Source organism: Sapajus apella, unplaced genomic scaffold, assembly GCF_009761245.1.
Source record: "Sapajus apella isolate SASKATOON/1434 unplaced genomic scaffold, GSC_monkey_1.0 scaffold6, whole genome shotgun sequence".
Lineage (NCBI taxonomy): Eukaryota > Metazoa > Chordata > Mammalia > Primates > Cebidae > Sapajus > Sapajus apella.
In genome coordinates, this window is record NW_022436946.1 from 51,474,479 (window position 1) to 51,499,547 (window position 25,069).

General features: G+C 35.1%; 1 long non-coding RNA gene across 10 annotated transcripts in view; it reads right to left on the reverse strand.

The window, feature by feature from the left end:
- The window catches only part of LOC116548945, a 1,126,598-nt gene that overhangs the window by 664,134 nt on the left and 437,395 nt on the right, over positions 1-25,069 (reverse strand). For 8 of the 10 annotated variants that reach the window (XR_004267645.1, XR_004267646.1, XR_004267643.1 and 5 more), the window contains one exon: positions 10,258-10,375. The exons of 1 other annotated variant lie outside the window; for it this stretch is intronic. This is a non-coding gene — a long non-coding RNA (uncharacterized LOC116548945). Of the gene's footprint in view, positions 1-4,758; positions 4,800-10,257; positions 10,376-25,069 lie in introns of those variants that run through there. One more of the 10 variants, XR_004267650.1, reaches the window with a different exon arrangement.

Sequence of the window (25,069 nt, forward strand, 5' to 3'; positions counted from 1 at the left end):
AATTTCTCTCACATACTAATTGTCACAACTTCCCTCTTTTGTCCATTTTTACTGGTGACTGTACATTTGCATTGTTTTGACATACCCAAGTTCCACCAGCAGGAACTGAGGAAGAGAATGTGTTGAGGAACACGTGGTGAGAGAAAATCAAAGGACTTTGGGAAACATGCTAGACACCCCAGGATAGTGAAATTTAGTATTCCACCTCAGGCTTCCCATGGGTCACACAGTCTTCCACAATTCTGCAGTGAAAGCTGCATCACTGGCTCCTTGAGCTGCCTATTGACAGATCTCACCTACTGATTCTCATCTATGTGAACTCCTCCCTCAAAGTCCACTCATCACACCAAGACAGAGTCCACTCTGGACACCAGAACAATGTTTATAAAATAGCAAAATAGAAACTGCTTGAATATATCAATAAACAATTTTCCAAATAAAGAATATTAAATAATTTTAAAAGATGGGTTAATACAAATTAAGACAGAAAAATCACCAAAGCATTAAGAAAAAAAAAAAAAGAACAGGTAGGAAAGAGTATCTACAGCATGGTTACATTTTTATTTGAAAAATTTAAACATGTTTGCTAAATATAATGTATAGTACAGATGTAACATATAATTCAGGAATGGAACAATATGTAACAAAATGTTCATAGTAATTATATACAAGTGGTAAGATCATAGGCAATATTTTACTCTTTATATTTGTCTCTATTGTCCAAATATTTACTTTTTTAATCAGAAAAAAAATCAATACAAATGTTTCCCTTCTTGGTGGCAGCTTACCATATGGAACTGATAAAATGTTGATGCTACATGGTATGTATGTGGACTCTCTTCAGTATGTGTTCTTTTTCTGTTGTCTTTACAAGACAATACCTTACATAGAAGTTGAGAATCCAGTAGAAGGAAATTCTGATCATTAGGCAAGGCAGAATTTTGCCTCACTCTTCAAATAAATGGCTCCCCATTTAGATTATATATTGGTGTACTTCTGGCAAAAGCACACATCCAAGGACAACGTCAGTGTGATGGTCCTACTTGTTTTATGTGACTGTGTTAAAGCAATTTACATTTTGAAGTTTGGTTACTTGGTTATTTACATAGCACAAACTTTAGACTTCTATTTCTGGTAATGGTAGATTAAATAATTCCTACTAACACTCCTGCTAAAGACACTAAAAAAACTGGATAAATATTCAAATACTTGAATGCATTGGAGAGCTCTGAAGGCCAAGATCTGGGAGAAGCTGAAACCTAGACAAGTAAGCTTGGCAATTGAGCCTACTTTTTCCCTAGGGACATCTGCAGTTCCTAAAAATTTGGCTGAAAGTCTAAGGAGATGAGCAGCTCTTTTGATAGGAGTCAGGGTGAATTACAAGTAGCTTGCTCTCTCAGGGACTGATGCCCAACTTTGAATCATCTTGATCCTTGAGCTTGGGTTAAGGTGATGATTCCAGATTGCTAGTTTCTCTGGCTGCCTGACAAAAGCAAAGGTAAATCCTCTCTGGAAAAATATAGTCTCATCCTGTGCTTCAGATAACTTTAACATTTTTCATCTGCAATAATTTCTTTTGGTATTTCTTGCAGCATGAATCTTTGGTATTTCCTGTAGTATAAATCTGATGATGATGAAGGTTTTCAGTTTTTCTTTGATTGAAAATAAATTCATTTCATCTTCATTCCTAAAAGATACTTTTTCCCTGGAATAGAATCCCAGGCTGTTCATAATTTCATCTCAGCATCTTGAAGATATAATTCCACTATCTTTTGGTTTCCACTGTTTATATTCTAGCACCACCAGTGCTCAAATTTCTAGGTATCTTGAACTCTGAAATCTGTCTATAATATTCTCAGTAAGTCAGCAATAAATGGATTAATTTGGCTTCTATAATAGGTCTCTATTCAATGCCTCTACTTCCTCAATATCCACTCATTTAACAGTCCACTGCAGTGTGGCTTCTATCCCTAACTTCTGGAACTGTTCTCATTAAAAGCAATAGCAACTTTGTTACTGCTTTTGTTTTGTTTTGTTTTGTTTCGTTTTTTTAATGCAGCAATGTTATTTTGTTATTTGCTCAGAAGGATTGCCCATAGTCAATGACATTTTTTGTTGAATTCTCCAGTGGCATATGCTCTTAGTTTTTCTTTTTCTCTGTATATTTCTTCTGTCTCAACTTTTCAGACTGCTCTTCCCCTTGCAGCCTTTGGCCATATTCACAAGCCTTTTAGTTCTACAGTTCCCCACAGTCTTTGCAATCCTTTGGTCCTTTGTACAGTGTCTTCCTTACTAAACCATCCACTTCTCCTACCTTGTAAACTCCTTTGTCAAGGTAAATTATATTTACTTGAATCTCAGTTTAAATGTCATTTCCTCTGGGGGAAAAAACCCAAAAACTTTCCTGTAACCCAAACCCTAGCTTAAGAGCTCCTATTCTTTTTGCTGTCAACCACATGGTTGTAAGTAGTTATTTTTACCATTAATTATTGGTTTAATTATATTATTTCTCAATAGGATATCAGTTTTATGAGGGTAGAGACATCTTGTTTTCGGTTGAGTCTCCAGGATCTAGCACATAGCTCAGCCTCCACCAGGCACTAGGTAAATATTTATTAAGTGAATAAATCTGTCCTATTCTCCCCCTTTTCCATGAACCATGCTAGTGCCTCTATTCGGCTTTCATTACAGAATTTCTGCAATAGCCTCCAGACACATGTCCATATCTTTTCCTGTCTCACATTTCAACCTACACGCTGCTTTCATATCAATATAGTCTATTTGACCTTTATATACTGTTGTTCCTCCTCTCTTTTACAAAACACATATGCCTGGACAATCTTATTCAATAAGCAGCTATACATTTACTAATGTACCTCCAAATATATGAATAAATACACACAGACACACATATACATGTGCTTGTGTGTATATATGTATATACATACATACAAATCTTCTAATTAGTGTTATAGTTGCATATTTATTATGAATTGAGATTCATAGGCTTGAATATAACAGGTACGCACTTAAAATATGGAAGATAATGAGTTACATTGTGGGAAGCATGTTGTAGTTACATATTTGTAACACAATTGTGACTTTTATGTTATATCTGTTATATTACAAATCTGTGATTATAATACAATGCCCACATTATAACATTATTTTTCCTATATGTAAGTTTCTACCTGTTATCTTCAATTCCATGGGTCTCAATGTTCTCAAAACATGGATGATGATACTACTTCCTATTCTAATTATGAAATGTTTAAGTATCTTTATTTCCTCTCAATTTTAATTATTTCACAGAAATATTGGTTGCTCTGCCAAGCACATAATTCATGAACTCTACCACACCACTAAACTTTCCCTCATTTTTAAGATATCTCATCACTGTTTGGAACTATAGTCCCCCAGAATTTGCATGCTGAAGCCCTAACACTCAATGTGACTGTATTTGAAGACAGGGCACTTAAAGGCCCTTCAATTACTTTAAGGAGCGAATTAAGCTTAAGTGAGGTCATAAAGGTGAAGCTCTAATCCAATATGATGGGTATTCTTATAAGAAGAGGAAGAGATACCAGAGCTGTGTGCACACAGAGTCGTGGCCATGTGAGGACACAATGTGAAGGCAGCCATCCGCAAGCCAGAGAGAAAGGCTTCAGGAAAAACCAACCCTCCCAGCACCTTGATTTTGGACATTCAGCCTTCAGACTTCAAGGAAATAAATTTCTGGTTTTTAAGCAATTCTCTCTGGTATTCTGTAAAAACAGCCCTAGCAGACTGATACCATCACCCTCCATGTCCCCAAACCAAATCATCTCAAATCATTCTGAATGTCTTTCTCCCTAAACACCTGTATCCAGATTTACCTAAGACTCTTCCTCCCAAATATGATTGATATTATATTTTTGTCTTTATCTTGACTGTATTTACTTAGGTTCCCAATTTTTTCATCTTCTTGAACTATAGTTGTGTTATGTCTGCTCTATTTTGAGTCCTACCTTCATCCCCGCTTTTCTTTCCTCAACCTACCACCTGAATCATCTTTTTACATTACAAAAGTGATTGCATCACATCCCTCTTAAAAACCTTGAATCTGCATGAGCTATAAGACAAAGGGAAAATGCCTTATTTGGGTGTACATTGTCCCATGGAACTGGGCTCAACTGTCTAGCCTTTTCTCTATCACTGTTCCCCCAGCCTCCATCCACACAAAAATAGGCTGCAGCATAACTAATCTTTCTATATTGGACTGTTGTGTTTCCTGACTTCTCTCTTGACCCAGTGAAGCATTTCCAACATATCTGCGCAGAACAAGCATTCCCTGCACTGTCACCATCACCTTTTTTTAAAAATAACTCTGTGGTGCATTCATGAAATGAAGTGAGTATGCTTACATGGCTATTGCACTAGATTAGGAGTCTTTTGAGAAGATGAACAGCATGAAATTTATATTTGTATTTTGTATACTTAGCATTAGTTATGACCATAGCACTTGACAAATAAAGGTTTCATAAATGAATGGACAAAATAATAAATTAATGGTATTCAAACATAATTCAAATTTTCTGCTTAAAATCATTTTAAAAATCTATAGGTAGCCAAAGCAATACAGTGAGACTCCATTTCTTCAAAAAATAAATTAAATAAGCTGGATATGGTGACATACACCTGTAGTTTCAGCTACTTGGAAAGCTAAGGTGGGAGGATTGGTCAAGCCCAAGAGGTTGGGGCTGCAGTGAACCATGTTGACATCACTGCACTCCAGACTGGGTGACAGAGCAAGAACCTTTCTCAAAAAAGGAAAAAAGGTCTCAGTATAGAATGAAGTTTAGACTTCTCAGACAAGCATTCAGGACACTTTCTTCTGAAAAAAATTTTTTTCTTATTGTTATGCTTCTGTTTGCAGTGTTTCTACATTTAGTCTTAGTTCAAGTGTTACCTCCCACTAGTTAAAAATGATTTTGTTTAATTGAGTGTTCTTAATAGAACAACTTTCTGCCTGGTAATATAGTTTTTTATTAGTATGTGCTATTATCGCTTTTAGACTTTAAGCTTTTTAAAGTAAAAATCCATATCTGATTCGTCTTTAAAGATGTAATACCCAGTCCTGTTCATATAACAGACACCCAATAAAAACACTGTGTTATCTACTTTATGAATGCTCACTGAGTATACCTATTCCTCAAACATTTTGTTCATGAGTCTTCATAAAAATTTGTACATACATCCATAAATGTATATATTTATTTACAAATGATGCATACATCTATATACTATTAATTTTAATAGAATCAAAAATTAAAAATTTTAAAAGATAAAAATAAATATAAATGGAAGTTCTCACATTTTTCCCCACATACCAATGCAACTGTTTGTGCAAACTTTCATGGAGCAAGCCCTTCTTTGGAGGGGTAAGCCCTTCTTTAGAGACCACTGACATAGGCATGATTCCCATTATATAACAAAGAATTATTAATAACCTGCACTACTACTGCTTTAGTCGTCTAGTGTTATTGAGAAAGGAGAAGTCAGCATAGTTTATTTTCCATGTAATCAACGTTTAACACATCATAGGTAGGAACAAAATCTGGCTAGCTATCAAGTTATACACTGAATGCTTACCCCATGTCAAACACAGGGTGACAGGTGCTTTTTCTCCAGAATCTCATTTAATTCCAAGAACAATCCTGTGAAGTAACTTTCATCATACTTACTTCACAGATTTTTAGAAAGATTAAAATGTTAATGATGGCACAGTCTGGAGTTACAGACCCAGGATTTGAATTCATACTCGTAAAACCCTAAAGCCTACATTTCTTCTAATATACCAGGTCATAGCAACAGTTATTTTAATTTCAACATTTTTAACCTAAAAGGCCATATTAAAATGATCAAACATCAGTGTAAGTTTATCATTCATAACAAAAGTACCACTCTGTTAGAGGATGCTGATAAGGGGTCAGCGTGGGGGTGGCTGTGCATGTGTTCTCGGAAGGATATGTGGGAAGTCTCTGTACCTTCCACTCAATTTAGCTATAAACCTAAAACTTCTTCAAAAGATAAAGTCCATTTTTAAGAAATTAAATATTTTCTTTTTTTTTTTAAACTCACAGGCTGAACTTGTCTCTACATTGCCCCTACCCTGGCCCTGTGACCTCTGCCACGAGAGTCCACACAGGTATGGGGAAGGGAAGGAGTCCTGGCTGGCAAACACTGGTCTCCAAGAGTGGAAGGGTCCTGATACCTTCTATTGATAATGATTTACATTGTCAACTCGGCCCTATTGTTTTACAAGTAAAATAAGGCATGTGCAGATTCAACACTTCTTTTTGCCAAAATTTATTTCTGAATCAAAAATTAAAGCAGGAAATATTCTTTCTAAAAATCTATATTCCTATAACTTTTCTCACTCATATCTTTGGAGCTTTGAGCATTTGTCAAAATAGGTTCTGTTATTCCTGCCTATCTAATAAAAAGTCCTCTCTTTTTTAGGCTTTACTTCCTCTTCTAGGACACTTACTCCAGACATCATGATGTAATACCTTACTATGTTCACAAAAATCTTGTACAAGGTCTTAAAAATCTTGTCATTAGAATATTGTACTTCAGAAAATATAACATTAAGTCAAAATTTTCTTAAAATTATTCTCAAAGAGCTACTCTTTAGCATAATTTTAGGCAGAAACAGCATTAAATTTGTATGCAGGTCTTTAGAACTACAATGATATTTAAAAGTCTGATTAGAATTTCTCAAGAAACATGTTCTGAAAAATACACATGGACAAAAAAGTAATAAATATTATCTTACACTATCAAAATTCTACAAGTCTTTAACAAAAGAATGCCACAGCTCGATCATTTAAAAATCTAGAGACAACAGATGCTGGAGAGGATGTGGAGAAATAGGAACACTTTTACACTGTTAGTGGGAGTGTAAATTAGTTCAACCATTGTGGAAGACAGCATGGCAATTCCTTAAGGACATAGAAATGGAAATTCCATTTGACCCAGCAATCCCATTACTGGGTATATATCCAAAGGATTATAAATAGTTCTACTATAAGGACACATGCACACAAATGTTCATTGCAGCACTGTTTACAATAGCAAAGACCTGGAACCAACCCACATGCCCATCGATCATAGACTGGACAGGGAAAATGTGGCACATATACACCATGGAATATTATGCAGCCATCAAAAACGATGAGTTTGTGTCCTTTGTAGGGACATGGGTGAACCTGGAAACCATCATTCTCAGCAAACTGACACAAGAGCAGAAAATCAAACACCACATGTTCTCATTCATCGGCAGGTGTTGAACAGTGAGAACATGTGGACACAGGGAGGGGAGCACTACACACTGGGGTCTGTTGGGGGGAAATAGAGGAGGGACAGTGGAGGGTGGGGAGTTGGGGAGAGATAGCATGGGGAGAAATGCCAGATATAGGTGAAGGGGAGGAAGGCAGCAAATCACACTGCCATGTGTGTACCTATGAACAATCTTGTATGTTCTTCACATGTACCCACAAACCTAAAATGCAATTTAAAAAAGGGAAAAAAAATGCCATAGCTATCTGCAGGTAGTTTTATAATGATAAAATTATTTTTCATTGAAAATAATAATGGTGGAATTGGATAGAAAAACAATTTTATAGTTTTAGATGCATTCTTGTCTGATATTTTATAGAAATGATGAAATTAGCCTGTATAAATAATACTCTGTTCAAACTTCAGGACATTGAATGTCTGGCATTTACTGTGGTAAATTTTGACATATAATGGCAAATAAGATGAGTTTTTACTGTATTGAACAATTGTTTTAATTATGTTCATAAAAGATTGAAATTCAGAATTTATTCCACAGCATCATAAATCCCTTTATTTTATACTAGTATTTTTCTTTTGTTGATGCTGTATCTCAAACACTAGTTACAAAATTTACAGAATTTATTTACATTTTGCTTAAAATGTTTTGCTTTTAAATTCGTGTTTGGCAGAGACTTGTCTCCTTGTAGCTATTCTTCCCTCCTCTCCTAGAAAGATAACCTCCAAATTTGAGCTGGGCCCATGTATATAGCATGTCCATTCCCTGGCTATGTCTGCAAGGGAATGTTCAAGGGGCGCTGATGAGAAAAAGCCCTCAAATTTCCCTGCTAAAACAGCACAACCCCCTGAGCCACTCAGTCTTTCATTGAAACAAAGTTGGTATTCTAGTGAGAGGATGGATTCTGCAACACAACCTAGTTCTGTTGTTATGAATATGTTTTAGATAGAACATCCAGTTGTAAAGTGCAACTCTTTCTTTGCAATTATGTATCATGCCTTGCCTGGGTACTAAAAGGAATCTTTTCCATAATGGTAGGTATGCCTCTAGAATGGTGCTACCTGGAAATAATAACAATCCAGATCTTTCATCTCTGAATTATACTAGTGTAATCTGAGTATAACGCAGCACAGCACTCGAATGCCTACATTTGAATGGCTGCTTTCTTCCTGACTTCTCATTTATCCATAGCTCCTGCTCCCTATTGGTGTCAGTAAACTATGGCCGGTGAGTAAAATCAAGCCTATAACCTGTTTTCACATGGCCCTAAATGAAGAGAGTTTTTACATTTTAAAAACCTGAAATAAAGAAACAAAAAGAATATGCTTCAGGCAATTATGTGGCCCACAAAGCCTGAATATATACTATCTGAACTTTTACAGAAGAGGTTTATCAACTCCTGCCCTAGAAAATGATAGAGTCATAATACAGCTTCTTTTTTTTTTTTCTGCTTTTTCCCTTCATGATCTCTTCTATGCTGCTTTTAAGAGGATCTATTGCTTAATAGCACCTAAGACTTGTCTCCATTTCTAATCCCTGTCATTTTATTGACTGCTTGCTACTCAATTCTTCTCTTCTTTCCTGTATTACTTGCCTTCCATCTCCTTTCCTTGTGTCTGTTGAAATTCTTGACCTCAATATAGAGCGGCTTGTCATTTTATCGTCAATACAAGAAAGTATTCCTTCTGAGGAGACTACAGTGTTTCATATATGTAATCTTCAAGTACTCATCTTAATTTTTGCTGTTTCTTCAGGTAAAGAAAAAAAAGGAAAGCTTTTTTTTTTTTTTAATTTCATGCCCTCCTTCCTTATCTACTACCTTTCCTCAGTCCTTTTTCTTAATATCACTCTTTTTCTCTTTGACATTCATAATCCTGATTAACTCTAGTTCACTCACTTGTTACTGATTACATCACCTCCAGGTAATTGAACTAGTGCTCCATGATTTTCTGCTTGAGTTTTTGCTTGTTTGTTTGGTTGTTTGTTTTGAAATGTCAAATTTAGCTATATAAGTAACTTAAAGTGTTCTAAATCATTTTGTCTTTGAAGGATGAGTTGAAGCTACAGAAAATGGAACTGGACATTTTTTCAACATTAGTTTTCAGCTCATGTCAGACAGTCGGTTTGGTAACTGCCAATGATCAATATAAAAGGGCCAGAACAACCATTTCCCATATTTTATCACATCATGGCCCTTAAAAAGATAAATTGCACCTAACCTTTTTATCATTTTGCAACATTGGACTCTACAACACAATACAGACCTATGAAGAACTAAGTATGCATATAATAAGGTCTTAAATTTCTCTCCAATAATATCACCAAGTTCTTGTCACGTATCAAATGTTTCCTTTTAAAGTTCTCCATGGTATGTATATCAATATATTTAACTTATTTACACTCAAAATTAAGGTTGCCTTTCTCAAACCTTTTCATTATTACAGTCCTATACAAGTGGGAGGGCAATGTGATACTAAAAGGTCCAACAAAATAAGCATTATGAAAAAAGTCTGTTGTGCAATGTTCTAACATCCACTTATTCCATAAAGGCAAGTTCTCTCAGTATTGAGGTAATACAGAATATATTCTAAGTTATGCAAGAACAAAAACCTCAAGCCTGAATGGCAATAACATTTCTATGTAATCGCCTGTTTACACACACCAAATTTAAATATCTTGGGGTTTTTACTGATGTCTTTTATAGACTAAATCAAAACCTAAGGATGTAATCAAATTAAAAGGATTAGTGCTCATTAATAAGATAGCAGTAATATTTCATTAAAAGTTTGCTAAGTCTCTCTCTGCAAAACCAATAGATAAAGGCAGACAGTGCATAAAAGTGCCTGTCTACTGCATTAAAACATGACAAAAATAATATTTCTTAACATTGCCAAAGAACTATCTATTTGTGAAGATCATACCAGTTTCCATTGCATAGGCCAGTAAGGGTCATTAAACACCAATGGGTCTCTGAGTCCTTCTTCAGAGTCAATGACATTGTAGACTTCACTCAGGATCTCATTTTCCTCCACACAAGGTCTGCAGGGCAAAGAAGGCAAATGAACTATGAAAAACATAATCACTGCTTTTACTGTTGCTTTTTTTGTCATAAAAAATCCATTTATTTAAATTCCATTAAAAAGCACATTTGGCTGCCAAGAGCATAAATATACACTTTTATTATACTTAGCATTTTTCATTTTTAAAAAATCTGTCATTTGTTTAGATAAAAATGTTAAAAATATTTCCAAACTACCTGTTTCAGCTAACCACTTTCTATGTGTTTTTTGCATACAATAATGCTGGAAAAACAAGTGATTTGAAATGCAGTTCCAAAATGATGTATATATTTCCCATTAGAAGTTATCTGCTTACACTGATTATTATCCTCACTATGTCACGTGCCTGCCACTTATGACTTCTTCCAACACACATCTCTTAGAAGAGTGATTTAAATTACTTGAGCTGTAGTGGAAAACATTTTTTAAAAATCTCATTTTTCTAATCGCTCTGATGTATTTAATAAATCATTAACTGAGCAAGTGACAGCATTAGGAATTCAGGGAAGCTTTTTAACACAATGTTCTCCTAAAGACAAAACTGTAATTCAGACAGTCACATCTGCCTCGCATCCTGGAGGATTACCAAAACCAAGTATTGGAGAAAATAATCAAGCAATGACATTAATAATATATCTGTCTTAGAAACACACATAAACTTAGTAAAATGACAGGTGAGATAAACACTACCAAATAGTAGATTCTTATTTGTAAGTATACACAAAGCTTATAAACTAAGAGTTTAAATTTATCAAAATAGAAATTATACCTAATTTTGATATAACTCTAGACTTGTGCAAATAGGGTATTTGGGAATTATTTGCTGATTTACTTCCAGAATCTCTCAATGAAATAGTCAAGTAGTAACATTTGCATAAGAAGACATGTTCAGAAATATTCTCTATAGCATCATTTACAAAATGAAAAGGTGGAAACAAATTAAATAGCCATTAATATGAAATTGGTTAAATCATCTTCTAGTCATACAGTAAAATATTATTTTGCAGCAACAGTAAATAAATGTGATCTGCAAGTAACAATTGAATACATTTCAATCAATTCAAAAATTGTAAGCAGAGTGCAGATGGCTATTACAGTATGATATTATTTATATAAAGCTTTAAATCATCACAAAATAATTTTATACATTGTTTTAAAATGATATTTACTTAGGATATGAATCTAAGCACATATGGGAGGGCCCTCTGAAGAAGGCAAGGAAGAAAATCATTTTAGGAAGGGGTATAGAGGAATTCAACTCTAGTAATGTAGTCCTTTAAAAAAAAAATTGGAGCAATTATGACAAAATTATAAGGTTAACAAATCCAGATGGTATGTATATGCTATCCATTATATGTGTCTATATTGTATGCATATTTGTACATATGTGTATGTACAAGCATGTATGTATATATTTTCTCTAGACTTGGATTATGTTATAATGACAAAACACGCATACATAAACAAAACCAGTGAGGCCTAGTTGTTATATAAGATGGTCTCCACACATCGGTCCTACAGTGGTTTACTTCTTCACAGCAGGGTGGAACCATTATCTCCAAGGCCCACTGGCAAGAAATCCACATTTTTACAAATCCAATTGTTTCAAATGTGGTCCAAATAAGTAGATTTTTGGCCATTTAGAGCCTGCCAGCTTTGTACTACCCCACAAAATAGCACCTAACATCTGCTAACCACAGATAAGATAAACCGTGGGTCTGTAATAGACCCCAAGCTTCTGCTGCCCTTCAAAGCTTTCCTACCCAGAGACTCTCCATCATGCTGCTGAGCAAAATCCTCTAGATTGATGCCTCCTTCTCCAAACCTTCTCTTCCCAGAAGTTCCTTTTGCTTCCCTCTCCTTCAGATTGGTGCCCCCCAATTGTTGCCTTTGGAAATCATCCTGCAATAAGGGACCTCCGCCATTGACAAAATCACCAAAGTACCACCCAAGTAATGCTTGTTGTGTGCTACTGCCACCTCATGGTCACATCTTTTTGCTTAATCAGCCCCTAAATTCCTTGAACTCAATACACCAGATTAAAAAAAAAAAAAAATCAGACTAGAGGTTAGAAGACCTGAATTCTAGACTTGGCTCTTCACTTTCACTCCTTAAGTGGTCAGAAGAGGTCAAATGATGTCAATCTTGCTAAAGATATTTAGTCTTTTGTCAAGAAAAGGACAATTATTTCTCCAAAAATGATTATTACCTGTGAGTTTTCAGAAAAAAAAAAATGCCAGAATAAAACTTTTGGATGGCCACTTAAAGGAATGATAGATCATCTGGGAAGAAGGTAGCATGGTATTCACAGAGGTGGCTGGAAAGCCCCAATCCATCCTTGGTGCTATGAAGCCCAATGCCCTCTACCACTGCGAGAACACATTGTCAAGATTATACGGACAGCATTTGAAGTGTATATAATAAAATAATCTAAGTAGGAGAGGAGAAAAGGAAATTTTATCAAATAGCTTAATTTAAAAATACTAAAGCAATGACAATAAAAAATGGAATAAAAGAAACCATAAAGCAATTCAAGTAATATAAGCTTATAAAATTGAAGAGAATTGTTAAAATAAGAAATGAAAAGTATCTATGCATAGAAAAATATGTTTATCATGATTCAACTATATATTTCACATGTACATTCATCTACATTTATGGAAGAATATGTAATAAAATGTGAAAATGAAACTGGGATCAAAAACATTTCCTTATGGTTTTCTGTACTATTTGATTTTTATTTTACCAACAGTGTATACAACTTTTATGTTTAAAAATATTTTAAAGACAAAACAAATATCAAAATATTCCAGATTTTCAATGTAATTTGGGAATCTAATTTTTAATAAAATTTCCAGTTTATAAAAATACATTTGTAGTCATTAAAATACTAGAAAGCTATATTTGTCCCAATGTCACAAATTTTGACCTCTGCTCTATATCGTCACAATTCTTCTACAAATTGTTGGAATACAGAAGAGTGGGAACTTATATCTTACATCACATCTTACAACAAATAAGAATGATAAAATGAATGACTTCCTGCCAAGATTGGAAGAAAGTTAGCATTATAATTCATCGAGTCAGAAAATCCCCTTGTTTTGTCTAACTCAAAAAGGAGTAATTATTTCAAAGAAATAGATTTCAATGCAAATGCTATATCTTCATTTTTGTATCCCATTCAGTTACATTCCTAGGACTACCTTCCATAAAGTATCTATTTTGTGAAGCTAAACTGCTTAGCCTTTCAGGAAATTTTTCTATGTTGTTACATTCCAGCTCATTTTCCTAGTGCAAAATTTTCATATCCATCTCCACAACTGATTCCTGAACACGTTGACCTGTACTAAGTCTATGTGGGTGATGCTGAGACACAATCAACAACAGGTGCTTTCCTCATCTTGCATGTCCCTGAAGAGCACCTGCTGTCTTCAGAATGATTAAAGTGACCCAGGCTTACAGCATCTCATTGGAACGATTATGGTTCTTGTAACTGAAGAAAATTGTATGAAAGCTACATCTTCTCTGTTGGATTCAAATTCACAGAACTGCATAGCAGAGATGCACTGCTCTAAATAGGATGTCTTATAGAAAAATGCCAAACTGGCTTCAAGTGATGATTCCTTTTCAATTTTTGAAAATAGTAATGTTAACCATTGCATCATTACCTATTATCCTTCTACTAGATGTTTTATAGAAAAGCTATACTTTGGAAAGTAGTATACACAGTCCTATCAGTTTTTTTAAATCATAAAGGTGCATACACATGCACACACACAGATACTTCACAACTAAATGAAGATACCAAAAAATTTTAAAAATAACAGCACATATACACTTTTAATTTCCTAACAAGTTTCTTTTACTTTTTTAAGGAAAGTAAATGTGACAGATTAAAAAACATAAGTTGGCCCAGGGACTATCTTTGAGACAGTCATGGGGAATAGTCTGCCACAGATAATGAATCCACAGCCATAATACAGTTAGAGGTTTGGAAACCTTGCCAAGAACAAGCTGGTAAGGGCTTTCAGACTAACCTCAATTCATGTAGTTTTCAGGCATATAATAGCTTCAATGACTCACCTGAACTCTATTCTGTTTCCTTTTTATGTCAATCTCACAGCACACGTTAGAAAATATTTTCCTTTAAAGATACATAAACTTACTAACTATCCACCTAACAGTGTAGACAGATTTGCATACAAGCATAAACTCCTACTACAGGATATAAAGGTCTTTCTAAAAATGTAAAGCAATAACACAAGTTTTCCTCACTGTTCAAGACAAAAAGAGTTATTTGAAATGACACTTTTTGTATTCTTTCTTGTTATTAAATGGTACAAAAACAAATAAAAAGGATATGTATTCCTTTACAAGTTTTCATGTGCTAGTCCAGTAGTCAACAATTTTTTCTGTAAAGGGCCAGATGCTAAAAAATTTAGACGTTGCAGGTCTTTACAATCTCTGTCAAACTATTAAATTCTGTAATTGCAGCAGGAAAGCAACTATAAACAAATGAGGTGTATTCCAACAAAACTTCATTTAAAAAAGAAGTGCAGGCAGAATTTGGCCTTTGATTTCTGGATCATAGTTTGCAGGCTCTGGTGCTGCTCTAAGCATGCTTTTATATGACACACCCTGTATCTACCAATATGAACATCTACAACAAGTATACAGGAAAAACTGTTCATTTCCTACTGAATTATACAAGCAATTCATATTTAAACTAGGGCATTAAATTCCAGAAGAAAAGTAAAAAATGTTAAGAATTGAATAAATATCCTTTTTTGTGCATATGAGACAGGGTCTTGTTCTGTCTTCCAGGCTGGGGTGCAGTGCCACAATCGTGGCTCACTGTAGTCTCAACCTCTTGGGCTCAAGCCATTCTCCCACTTCAGCCACCCAAGTAGCTGGGACCACAGGCGCATACCACCACACATGGCTATTTTTTTTTTTTTTAACAGGAACAAGGTCTGCGTACGTTGCCCAGGCTGGTCTCAAACTCTTGGGCTCAAGCAATCCTCCTGCTTCAGCCTTCCAAAGTGCTGGGATTACATGAGCCCTCACAAATGGCAAATAAATATGCTTACTTCCAGCAGCTCTATTTTAGGTCTTTCTCTTTACTTTCAAATATTTTTGATGAGGGTTTTAAGAATAGTAATTGAAGATACAACTTGAGAGAGGGAAAACCAACACTGCAAAGGCCAGCACTGCTGACAATTGACTTCTTTGCTAAGTGAATTGGGCATTGATGTATCACAAAAAAACACAAATGAGTGTTTTCAGTGACGATCCTACAAAGTGTGCTTGTAATGAAAGTTTAGTCAATAAAAGTGAAATGTACTTCTTCCAAAACTTAGTACTTCCAAAGTCCAAAGTAAAAGGTTTCTAGAAGAGATTTCTAGATTGCACAGATATTGGCTTAGCTCTACAAAACCATAGCACTGTCTTTATTTAATTACCAACCCATGAGTATTCCGACAGCCCCAATACAGTGCTTACTAAGCATTTTACCCACAGACAGCTTGCAGATGTACAGTAGCACTAAAATTACAATACTCGCCATGACTTGTTCTGTCATCCAGCTTTGGAATTGGAGCTTACTTGTCTCTATAATGAGCTGTCTGATGTTCCGTCCATTTTACTTGTAGCAAACAGGAGTAAATGTAGCTAACCAAACGTTGGTATATTAGTAAGATACAAATAAAAATATTCCTCATTTGCAAGAAGCTTTAAGCAATGAGAACTCACCATACATAATTTACTCACACTTGTACTTTGATGCAAAATAGCATACATTTCAATTTTTTCTGCATAAATTAAAATTTACCCCAGGCAATATTTCCTCAAATTTTTCTCACAATCTAGAGATCTGACTAACGTATCAGCTAAAATCGGTAGAGAGGTAAATGTACAATCGTGTCATTTTAAGTATACAAAGTAGTCATTTGAACTTTGTTGCAGGAAGTACAAATCCTTTACAAGCTAATTTTGTATCATCAGATATTAAAGTATTAAGCTGTATGATTGAGAATCTTTCACTTAAGTAAAACTAATAATAATTGTAAGATATTGCTGTATTTGTTTATACATGTAGAAACTGGGGTGACATAGGATCATATGATTAAATTATTAGCTTTTAAAAAACTGCAAAAAGCTTTTTTTACTGATCAGGTTTATTATTCATTTCTTGAAAATTCTTTCACTTCTGAAAAGCTAAGACAATATTAGGCAATATATAGATGTACAAAATGTGAGATTCGGAAGAATAAAAGGACTTTTACAAAGTCTGTACAAAAACTTTGTATAGAAAAGGGGAAAAGCCAGTAGGGACCTATTTTGAAATGAAATAACTTATTTTTGAATGCTTTTACTTACCTTTGAGAATTGTTTAATTTTTATCATTAACCTTCAGTAAAGACATGTACAGTGTCTTTAAAAGGAGTTTCAGCTTGAAAATTATGACTGAAGTGGCCTCTAGGGCTCATAATAGGTCTCAGTGAAGACCTATTAAAGTATGGACTATAGTATATATATATGTAATTTTTTTTAGCATTGGTTCCATATAAGAAGCCTGTAAGTAGCATATCACAACCTGAATTTCTGGCACTTAGATTGAGCTTTATTAATAAAATCAGATTCTCCCAACCTGCACAATGCCCAAGCTACTTGTGAATTGAAAATATGGTAAATCAAAGGAAACAGAAAAATTCAAAATATAAATATCCCTTTGTCCTATAAATTCACCAAATGCCCCCTCCTGACCATATTATTGCCACTGTGAATGAATGAAATCAGGCTCCATTTCTTCATATGTGTGTGTGTGTGTGTGTTTAAATATATAAAAGTATAATCACAAATAAAAATGTTTTAGAACATTAGAAAATTGGTAACACAGAGGCTAAGACACCCAAAATCCTCAGTATTTTGTGTATGTATATATTCGTATTTTACATATATAATCACATATATTATATGTATGTACACAGTTAGATAACCTGAACCAGAGTTAAAAACAAAGCTTTTTAGTTTTATACCTGGTTTATAATTATTTCATTCATATTTCTTTATATTCCCTGCATTTTTTTGTGAGGTTTATCCCAACGGACATAGTATGTGGGATTTCTTTTCTAATGCCCTTAACCCATATTTGGTGGCAACTGGGCAGTGGGAAAGTATGTGTGGCGGGAAGGGGTTTCTATGCCATCCTCAACAAAATCATTCAGTCATAAATAAACATGAGTGATCTTCCACCATGATTCTATGCTAATCACTTAGCAGGCTAGAAGCAAGGTCTCACTGCAGCAAACATTCACACACACAGCTTACTTATCAAAGCTTTGCTGCTGGACAGGGGTCTTCTAACCTCTCAAAATATACATTTGTGTGTGCTCTCCTCAGAATAGCAACAACAGTGACATCCTATGTTCTAATTGTTTATATATTCTCTCCTAATCCTCTCCCAGCTCTTAACTCACAAGTTGCTCTAGGACTGGAGGGAAGCTTGTGAACATACAACAGATAGATTAAAGGATTTAGAACACTAAAATTTATACATACACAAAAAAATGTTTTAGAACATCAGAGGAGTTGGCAACTTAGTAGTTATTAAGTTTCAAGCTTAATAAATTTTTTTCAGATACTTTAAGGCAGTCAAAATCATTAGACCAGTTGTTTGATTGCTTGCACATCTTAATGCAGAATTTAAGTTTTGCTTTTGTTTTGTTCTACTGGATAAATGCAGATTTTTAAGGCTGTAAGGTTGAATGAGGCTTAGTGATATTTTCATCCAACACCTTCACTGTGAAGATGGACAAACAAACCTAGATAAGGTCTAAGCCCTCCAGCCATTTTAGCAAAGTACACACACAGCAGGTCCATAGTGGAAGGCTTCAGTGAGCCACTAAGTTAAATGTTCTTTCTACAAAATGACACAGCATTGGCTGAGAAACAGGTGGAGCCAAAAAAAATTTAAGCAAAAATCATCAAAGAAACTTTTTATAATAAAAGTATTTTGTATTATCAGGTGCTATAAGCCTAAAGACCTTAGACTTCACTAACTACAATCCAAGCTCACTCAACCACTGAGCAAAGTATTCATTGGACATAATAGCTTTTTTAAAAAAAGATGCAGTGAAGATTGGTTGAAGTTAAAATTTTGAGCAAATTATTGTCAGGGTACCCATACACATATACAGCTTTAATTTTTACTCCCTGTGGCAGAAACAGAGTACCTGAAAAGAGACACTTATATTTGCTATACTGAACCTTTCTATTAATCTAGTAGCTGGCATTTCAGTCAGCTTATGTCAGGAAAATTTATGTTCAACATTTCATTTTTCTTGCTGGGATTATTGCAATATTCTAACATTCTCTTGCTTCCAATATCTCCTACACACAATTTCCCCTAACATTGCTGTCACAGTTGTCTTCCTACTCTATAACTTTGAACTAGTCAATTCTTCCCTTAAAAACTTTCAGTGTTTCCACATTGTCTATATATACATTAAAAAAACTGTCATCTGGGGCGACACATTCAAATATCATGAAAATTGCCCATGTGACTCTGGAGACCAGAATCAAATACTTCCCCATACACACTGAGATCATCCAAACTATTCAGTTACCAAATGTCTCCAATATCTTTGCTTATCCTTTCTCTTATAGTCAAATACCTACTGAAGTAATTGTCTTATTCAATATGTAATTGTCACCGTCTCCTTTAAGCATTCTTTGGTTTTGAGTCAGGAGATTCATATCTGTATTCCAATATTAGCCAATTGTTTGAATTTCTTCTCTAGCATTTAAAACATTCTTCCAATCAATATCGTGAAAATGGCCATACTGTCCAAAGTAATTTACAGATTCAACACTATCCCCATCAAGTTACCTATGATCTTCTTCACAGAACTGGAAAAAAACACCTTAAACTTCATATGGAACCAAAAGAGAGCCCGCATAGCCAAGTCAATTCTAAGCAAAAAGAACAAAGCGGCAGGCATCACACTATCGGACTTCAAACTATACTACAAGGCTACAGTAATCAAACCAGCATGGTACTGGTACCAAAACAGAGATATAGACCAGTGGAACAGAACAGAGGCCTCAGGGGCAACACAACATATCTATAACCATCCGATTTTTGACCAACCTGACAAAAACAAGCAATGGGGAAATGACTCCCTGTTTAATAAATGGTGTTGGGAAAACTGGCTAGCCATGTGCAGAAAGCAGAAACTGGACCCCTTCCTGACACCTTACACTAAAATTAACTCCAGATGGATTAAAGACTTAAACATAAGACCTAACACCATAAAAACCCTGGAAGAAAATCTAGGCAAAACCATTCAGGACATAGGCGTAGGCAAGGACTTCATGACAAAAACACCAAAAGCACGGACAACAAAAGCCAAAATAGACATATGGGACCTAATCAAACTCCACAGCTACTTCAAGGCAAAAGAAACAGTCATTAGAGTGAACTGGCAACCAACAGAATTGGAAAAAAATTTTGCAGTTTACCTATCTGACAAAGGGCTGATATCCAGAATTTACAAAGAACTAAAACAGATTTACAAGAAAAAAACAAACATGCCCATTTAAAAGTGGGCAAAGTATATGAACAGACACTTTACAAAAGAAGACATACATGAAGCCAACAAATGTATGAAAAAATGCTCATCATCACTGGTCATTAGAGAAATGCAAATCAAAACTGCATTGAGACACCATCTCACGCCAGTTAGAATGGCGATCATTAAAAAATCTGGAGACAACAGATGCTGGAGAGGATGTGGAGAAATAGGAATGCTTTCACACTGTTAGTGGGAGTGTAAATTAGTTCAACCATTGTGGAAGACAATATGGTGATTCCTCAAGTACCTAGAAATAGAAATTCCATTTGACCCAGCAATCCCATTACTGGGTATATATCCAAAGGATTATAAATAGTTCTACTATCAGGACACATGCACACAAATGTTCATTGCAGCACTGTTTACAATAGCAAAGACCTGGAACCAATCCAAATGCCCATCGATCATAGACTGGACAAGGAAAATGTGGCACATATACACCATGGAATATTATGCAGCCATCAAAAACGATGAGTTTGTGTCCTTTGTAGGGACATGGGTGAACCTGGAAACCATCATTCTCAGCAAACTGACACAAGAGCAGAAAATCAAACACCGCATGTTCTCACTCATAGGTGGGTGTTGAACAATGAGAACACGTGGATACAGGGAGGGGAGCACTACACACTGGGGTCTGTTGCGGGGGAAATAGGGGAGGGACAGCAGGGGGTGGGGAGTTGGGGAGAGATATCATGGGGAGAAATACCAGATATAGGTGAAGGGGAGGAAGGCAGCAAATCACACTGCCACGTGTGTACCTATGAAACAATCTTGCATGCTCTTCACATGTACCCCAAAAATGCAATTAAAACAAAACAAAACAACAACAACAAAAAAAATTCTTCCTCGAATTATACTGATGAATTTGCATATATTTCACTCAGGTTTAAAGTATTTTATGAAAGACTTCCAGCTTCATGTTTATATAGTCAAGCAAACTTTGGCCTCCTATAAGACTTTGTGACAGAGCATATTAACAAGTTGTTGCAATTGGTACTTTTTTCCAATCCCTCTTACTAAAATCTGTATCTATCCTGCATCTACCAGGAGTATATGAGCAAAAGGCAGGAGTTTAGAAGGATTAGTTCATAAATAGTTAAGCTGTACTTCCAAAGCACTGCCTAAAGGATTTCCTTATTTCCAGTCTCACTTCACTCCAAATCAACACAATGCTATCTAGTTAGTCACTCAAAGTTGCAAATCTGATTAATGTTCACAAGTTACCAATCTTTAAATTGTAACTTGAGTATAATTTAAATATATTTATATTTTAAACTATAATATAACACTAACTCCAAAACTTTCCATGTGGGAAATGACGTCTATCTAGACAGTCTCATCTCATACCCTTCCTCTATGTGCACCTTTGCATGGCAACTTGAAACCCTCAGTGACTTTAAATGTGCCATTCCTCTGTCAAGATTGGCTTTGCCCAACTTCTCTTCCTGTTAAATGCCATACCTTAGCTCTTCTGAGAAGCCACCCTTGGTACCTCCAGGAAAGTAATGTGTGTGCCCTCTTCTATGTTTGATTTATTGTGTCCTCATTGCATTCCCCATTTGATTTATTGTTTTGTAGCTGCTTCTATGACTGTCTCCTCTGAAATATTGTAAGTTAATTAGTGGTAGAAGTCTTAGTCTCATTTTGTTGCATATATAGCATAGGGTCTGGCACATGGTGGGAGAGAAAATAAATATTTTAAGTAGATAAATACAAGAATGAACACCAGATAGATAAGAGAAGTACAAGAAACTTCATTCTTCTTGCCTGGAGGGGAGATCCTGTGTGGTATAGCCTGGTCATCCAAATGTCTTTCTGAATGAATTATAAAACCTTACTCTACCCTCAAGGCACCAGCATCTCACCCTGCTGACTAATCATGATGGTGACCTCATGCCAGAACAGTCTGGAATGTTTGGAAACATTACCCTTCTAACTGACATTCAATATTTTACTTAATAAGCAAATGAGTATAATTTCAAGAACCAGATTTGCTTCATGTCTCCTCCTAATAGCTCTTCTATTATTTCTCTCTGTTTCTAAAGATTATAAACCCATAAATATTGAAGTTTGGAATTTTTCACATAACAAATTAGATAACATTTTTTCTCATGTAATCTTGTGAAATTATCATCGAAAGCATTTACAAACTGCTAGTGAGTGTATGTACCCATGCAAATAGAAATAACATGATTAATCAATGTCCCTACATTCTAAGGTCAAATGAGAAGCAAACATCTGGATAATTTCTTTAGAAAAAGTTTCTTTTTCTAGGGTTACATCTGTGTATTATATCTGTTTTGCCCTCAATATCCTGCATTTGATAGAGAATCAAAGCGGGCAGGTATACTGACATTCCACTTCATCATTCAGTGGCTTCTAACTCAAATATAAGTGGTGTTCAATTTGATTCTAATATTATTTTTTAGAAATGTCTATGCAAATTTTGGAATCCTAAAACTTTCCCTAAAGTCTAAAAAAAGTCTAAGAAAATGGTGTTCTTTTAATTATTATTTTTTTTTTTTTGAGATAGTCTCGTTCTGTAGTTCAGGCTGGAGTGTACTAGTGCAATCTCAGCTCACTGCAACCTTCATCTCCCAGGTTCAAGCAATTCTCCTGCCTCTGCCTCCTGAATAGCTGGGACTACAGGCATGTACCACCTCACCTGGATAACTTCTTTGCATTTTTAGTAGAGATGGGGTTTCATCACGTTGGTCAGGCTGGTCTCGAACCCCTGACCTCAAATGATCCATCCACCTCAGCCTCCCAAAGTGCTGGGATTACAGGCATGAGCCACCATGCCTGGCCACTTCCCTTATTTTCTGAGACTCAAAAGTAATTTTGGTTTGAAAAGTGACATATTTTCAGAGCTTCAGATTATTTAAAATATATGTGTGTGTGTGTGTGTGTGTGTGTGTGTGTGTGTGTGTGTGTATGCACACCAGTTGGAAGGCATTTTTCTCCGCATAATTAAAGTGAAATTCCTTTCTCTTGTTCCCCTCAAAAGCTCAAAAAGTATAATTCTGAAATGTAAAATAAAACACATAGACAAAGGAAAAAAAATTAGACTATCCCTAGAGCCTGCTTACACAATGTCCACGATCTGCTGAGCCTTCTTTGAAAAGCATGTTTTTTCTTTCAAATAAAGATAAAAAGAAAAGCTTTTGGGTCATGGGCTATGGGGAGGAAGAGATAATGTTTCTTGTGCTTTGATATTACAAGTAGCTCATCATTATAGAAGAGTTCTTGCAATGAAATAGAGGTCCTGGTAAACTGAGCCTGGATATTCAATAACCAGCTTCTACACAGAATTTTGTGATATTCTTGTTCCTGAAACTGCAGAGCAAACACATGCATCATGAACAAATTGCAAAGCTTATTTAGTGTAGAAACTCTACTCAATAGTATTTAAAGTTATTATATAACTAAAAAAGAAAAGCATGATTTCCATGTTCCTCAGGGAGCTTTGTTTCTAAAATACCAACTGACAGGAAATTAGGGTAAAATTATCCATTCATCATTAAATGCAACATATAAAATTGGTTTCAAAGTACTGTGTATTCTCTGCAAAAAGAAATCGTAGCTATTGAATGATATTCAAAATGCCAATGTGTTACCTTTTGTTAGCTTTAAATTAGAGGTAATTATAGGTGAAATTTGAAAAAAAAAATGTTAACTGTAAGTCAAAAAGTAGCCTGAGTTTTAAACTGTGACATTCTCGCCAAAGTAATTATTTAAAGAAATTTGTCATATATCCTTTAGAAACATAAATATTTTTTGATAAAATTACTTATATATAAATGGAAAATTCAAGCAACCAATAGAATTATAAATGAGAGATTATAAAATTCGTATAAGATGTACCACCCAGAGATCGTCATTGTTTGGCAAATTCATTTCCAGACCTCTTTATATACATATATAAATATGAGCATATATGGAACAGGCATTTATGGGCCAGGCGCGGTGGCTCACGCCTGTAATCCCAGCACTTTGGGTTGCCAGGATGAGGGGAGGTTGCAGTGAGCTGAGATTGTGCCACCGCACTGCAGCCTGAGCAACAAGAGCAAAAACATCATCTCAAAAAAATAAAGAAAGAAAAGAAGAGAAAAGAAGGGGCATTTATGGATCTGGGGATACATAGATAGACATAAACAATCCTGTACTAAAATCATGTCAATATGCATCATACTATGTGACCTGTTCTTTCTCTCACTCAGAAAAATATCACCTTTCCAAGTCGATTAAAATACACTTTTGACAGTCAGTACAGCATTTATTTGTATCAAGGCTTATTTTTCCAATTTACTTTTTTCTTTTTTCTTTTCTTTTCTTGTTTTTTTTGAGACAGTCTCGATCTGTCACCCAGGTTGGAGTACAATGGCATAATCTCAGCTCACTGCAACCTCCGCCTCCCAGGTTCATGCAATTCTTCTGCCTCAGCCTCCTGAGTAGCTGGCATTAAAGCACATGCCACCATTCCCAGCTAATTTTGTGTTTTTAAAGAGATGGGGTTTCACTATGTTGGCCAGGATGGTCTCAAACTCCTGATCTCAGGTGATCCACCCGCCACGGCCTCCCAAAGTGCCAAGATTACAGGCACGAGCCACCATGCCCGGCCTACTTTTCCCATTTCTCCATGATGGACAACTAGTGACAGTAATTATTTTATAGTACAATAATAAAATATTGTTTATATATGATTGATTTATAGCTCATGTCTTTCCAAAAGGAACTTATAGTGGTTTACAAGAAAAATGTACGATAAAAAATAAAAAATGACTTGATATCAAATTAAAAAATAAAAGAGAAACAACAAATAAAAGAAAGAAAAATTATGAAACTCTCCTAAGAAGTAGAGTTTTGAATAAATTATTCCTCAATGCAGGCTTCCAAATTCATCAGTAAAATACCTAAGGCAAAACAGAAAAATTCAAAATGAAAATAAATACCAGAAGCAAGAATCAACAGCCCACTGCCAAATCTGGATAGAATCTCCATCAACTTAAAATCTAAGTGAATTAGATTTAGTGAAACAA